This window comes from Neophocaena asiaeorientalis, unplaced genomic scaffold (assembly GCF_003031525.2).
Source record: "Neophocaena asiaeorientalis asiaeorientalis breed wild unplaced genomic scaffold, Neophocaena_asiaeorientalis_V1.1 scaffold86, whole genome shotgun sequence".
Taxonomy (NCBI): Eukaryota; Metazoa; Chordata; class Mammalia; order Artiodactyla; family Phocoenidae; genus Neophocaena; species Neophocaena asiaeorientalis.
Window position 1 is genome coordinate 7,310,264 of NW_020175039.1, and position 4,014 is coordinate 7,314,277.

Below are 4,014 nucleotides of genomic sequence, written 5' to 3' on the forward strand. Positions count from 1 at the left end.
GAGGAACACTCCCAAACTCATTCTACGAGGCCACTATCACCTTGATACCAAAACCAGACCAGGATGTCACAAAAAAAGAAAACTACAGGCCAGTATCACTGATGAACATAGATGCAAAAATCCTCAACAAAATACTAGCAAGCAGAAACCAACAGCACATTAAAAGGATTATACACCATGATCAAGTGGGGTTTGTTCCAGGAATGCAAGGATTCTTCAATATAAACAAATTGATCAAAGTGATACACCATATTAACAAACTGAAGGAGAAAAACCGTATGATCATCTCAATAGATGCAGAGAAAGCTTTATACTGATTTTAAAAGCTAATAACTTAAAAGTGCCACACACAAAACAAATAGTCCACAAAACATTCTCCTTTCCTTCCGAAGGTTTTATGATGCATTGTTATCATTAACCAGTCTTTTGCTATTAAACTTAAATGGCCAATTGAGACAAATTGTTCTGGGACTGTTCTTCCACCACTGATTAAGACTGGGGTGGCAGGTATTGGGGATAATGTTCATTTAGCCTTCTGAGCTTTCTGGGCAGACTTGGTGACCTTGCCAGCTCCAGCTGTCTTCTTGTCCACTGCTTTGATGACACCCACAGCAACCAACTGTCTCGTGTCTCTAACAGCAAAATGGCCCAGAGGAAGATAGTCACAGAAGCTCTCAAAACACATGGGTTTGCCAGGAACCATATCAACGATGGCAGCATCACCAGATTTCAAAACTTTGGGGCCATCTTCCAGCTTTGTCCCAGAAGGACAATCAATCTTCTCCTTCAGCTCAGCAAACTTGAAAGCAATGTAAGCTGTGTGACAATCCAGCTATGTGACAATCCAGCACAGGTGCATATCCAGCTCTGATTTGGCCTTGATGGTTCAAGATAATCACCTGAGCTGTGAAGCCAGCTGCTTCCATCGGTGGGTCATTTTTGCTGTCACCAGCCACACTGCCATGATGAACATCTTTGACATACACGTTCTTGACATTGAAGCCCACATGGTCCCCAGGAAGAGCTTCACTCAAAGCTTCATGGTGCAGGAAACCGCTGTCTCACTGGTATCTTCTGAAGAGCCGTATAGAATGCACTCATAACTCCATGCTACAGAGGGATGGAAAGAGACGAACACTTTTCCGTCAACTTCCATCCCGCTGGTCAGAGGTTGTCCCATGGCGGTTAACTCCCTTACCCTTCATGGTTTGTACCTCACCAATGACCAGGAGTTTCCTATACAGTAACAGCAGAGAAGTGCCAGCAAGAAGCAAAGGATACAGGATGCAGCTTAGATGAGGACTGCTGGGGGCTCTGAGCTAGTTGCCTCCACAGTAATCGTGTAAAATGCAGGCCAAGAGGATGTGCAGTTAAGTTTTGCCAGATTTAACAAAAATACAATATGCTCAGTTAAATATGAATTTTCAAATCAACAATGTATGCAATATTTGGGACATGCTTATATTAAATAAATTATTCATTATTGATTTGAAATGCAAATTTGACTGCATTTCCTGTATTTTTTCCGACTACCCTATGTACAATGCACAATTGGGCACAGACGGCAGGACACACTAAGCCCCAGCCCTACCTCTCCAGTCGCCTTTAAGGACTTTGTCTATCTGCCTTGAAGATCTTTAAATTTCCCATTTCTCCAAGCTTTGGATATAGAAGTAGCTCAATTATGACTGATGACCTGTGGCTTCTCTGTACAAGGCAGGAGAGGTGGCAGGGAAAAAAAATGCAGCCAGGTGAGATGAAATGGGACACAGAATTTCCAGTTCTTCAGGGACTCAAAGCCCAGGAGAGGAATCCTGTGCTTGACACAGGTAAGACCTCGTGCTGAGCAAATCCAGGCGGGTGCTGGACTCCCCACCGTGCCCCTCCATGGCTGTGAGCATTTGCAGCAATGCCAAGGCCTACAGGGAATGAAAGATCAGAAATACTCATTTTCAGTAAAAATGAGGATACCGATGTCAAAAGCCAGTGTTTTTTTCCCGCAAATCCTTTTGTTGTTTTCAGGCACAACTGTCTTCTCAAAAATACCAAATGTGATCATCTTTAAAGCATTCGAGTTAGTAGGTGCTTCTTATTTTGAGTTCAGGAATAAAAAGAAAAAAAAAATTAAGTGCTTAAAAAACAATACTCTCCATATTTTTTTCTCGTAGCTTCAAACTTTCCAGAACTTTTACATTGTTCATTAGTGAGGCCTCCTCACTATGGACCCTTCTGATAGACCCTTCTGATAGACCCTTGTGCTATCAGAAGCCAAACTTCCCTCCTGCCCAGGTCCTTAATCTAACCCGGGTGACAGCTCTACTTGAATTCCTGGACTTTGTCCCTCATCCCTGGTGAGGATGAAGCTGAATTGTATTGAAGCTGTGTTTGCTATATTGGAACCTTGAGTCTATCTCACACCCAGGGCCTCTGGACAAGAGGCTGAAGCTGTACGCTCACCTTCATGTGGGATCGGCCCCACCAGCAGATGTCTGAGCTGTAAGAATTCCAGAGCATGGCTTCTTCTGAGTCTTAGTTCCCAAAAGTGGGGTGGAAAGGACCATGGGGTCATCTTGGCGAGCCTCTTCATTCCATCAATAAAGATGCTCCATCCCACAGGTCATAGGTAACTGGTCCAAGATCCACACCTGGATTCTGCCATTCGACAGAATCAAGAGAAGAACCCAGTGGTCCTCCCATTACCCCTACAACAGCCTCACCCCACTGCCCCATCCTTCCCTCTGATTGTATATTTGTGTTGTCCCACTGTGGCAGGAGCTTAGGTGTGATAACAAACAGAGCTCCCTACCTAACCAACAGGGACCAGTTTTCCAAGACTACAACTGCAAACTTTTATTCTTAATGACTCGGAAGGCGTATCAGAGCCTTATGTTGCCCAGAGCAGTAACCATAAATAGCTTCCTATGGAGGAAATCTGTATGCAGACCCTGGTTCTGTCATTTAATATTCATGTAACTTTGGGCAGGTCACATAATCTTCTAGAACCCCAGCTTGCCTGAAACCTGGACAGGTGATCTCTGCCCGACTCATTGAGTTATCGTGAGGAACAAATGACTTCCCGTGTCCCATGCAGTAGCCACTAGCCACATGTGGCTATTTAAGTTGAAACATAAATAAGACAAAGTAAAAATTCAATCCCTTATCCACACGACATTTCAAGTGCTGAGTAACCACATGTGACTAGCAGCTACCATACTGGACAGGACAGATATAAACACCATCACAGGAAATTCTATTGTACAATGTGGCACAAGGATACTCAAAACTCGCCTCAGTCACCGGGTCCTTCATAGTTTAGTCTCAGCCTTCCTGTCCAGGTTCTTCTCCTGCCACACCCACCCCTCTGCTCTCTTATATTCTATACCAAACCACATGTTCTTCCTGGCTGGTACTTCTACCTGTTCATGACTTGCTTCATGCAGTTTTCCTTTGTTGAGAACGCCCTCCCTACCCTGTACCCCATGCTATCTTCTGCTCCCGTCTGCCTAGAAAACCTGCTCACCCCCTGGCCCAGTGCAAAAAGTTCCTTCTTGGAGGCAGTGTCCACAATGCTCCCGGAAGACATCAATCAGTCCTTTTTCTCCGGATCCTCCATTGATGACCCAACTGCAACCTCTACACCCTGAGACCATTAATGTGCTGGTCTCTGAAGCCCTTGAGGGCAAGGACTGGGTCTCATTCACCTTTGTTCCCCAGGGGTTTTGCCCAGTGCTGGGAAGAGTAGAGGTCTTGGTCAATGTCAACACCATGGATCTCGTTTCGTGCTACCATCATGCTCCCTCAGCACAGTGGTTCCCAGTGCTGGCTCAGTCTTAGTTATGTGCTTTTAAGAGAAAAGTTTCCCTACACGTTGCTCGTTCCCCCTGAGCCAGCAAAGTTGTGGAGAGAAGCAGAGTTGGAAGCAGGAGCTCAAGTCATGGTGGCGGCCATGGGGAAGAGGGCAGTTGAAGAAAGCAGGCTCTGAGGGGAAGAGCTGGTCCCTAGGAGGGAGGGGAC

At 45.4% G+C, this 4,014-nt stretch overlaps 1 pseudogene; it reads right to left on the reverse strand.

The window, feature by feature from the left end:
• Positions 1-523: 523 nt before the first annotated feature.
• Positions 524-3,792, reverse strand: LOC112411828 (elongation factor 1-alpha 1 pseudogene; annotated as a pseudogene).
• Positions 3,793-4,014: the final 222 nt, after the last annotated feature.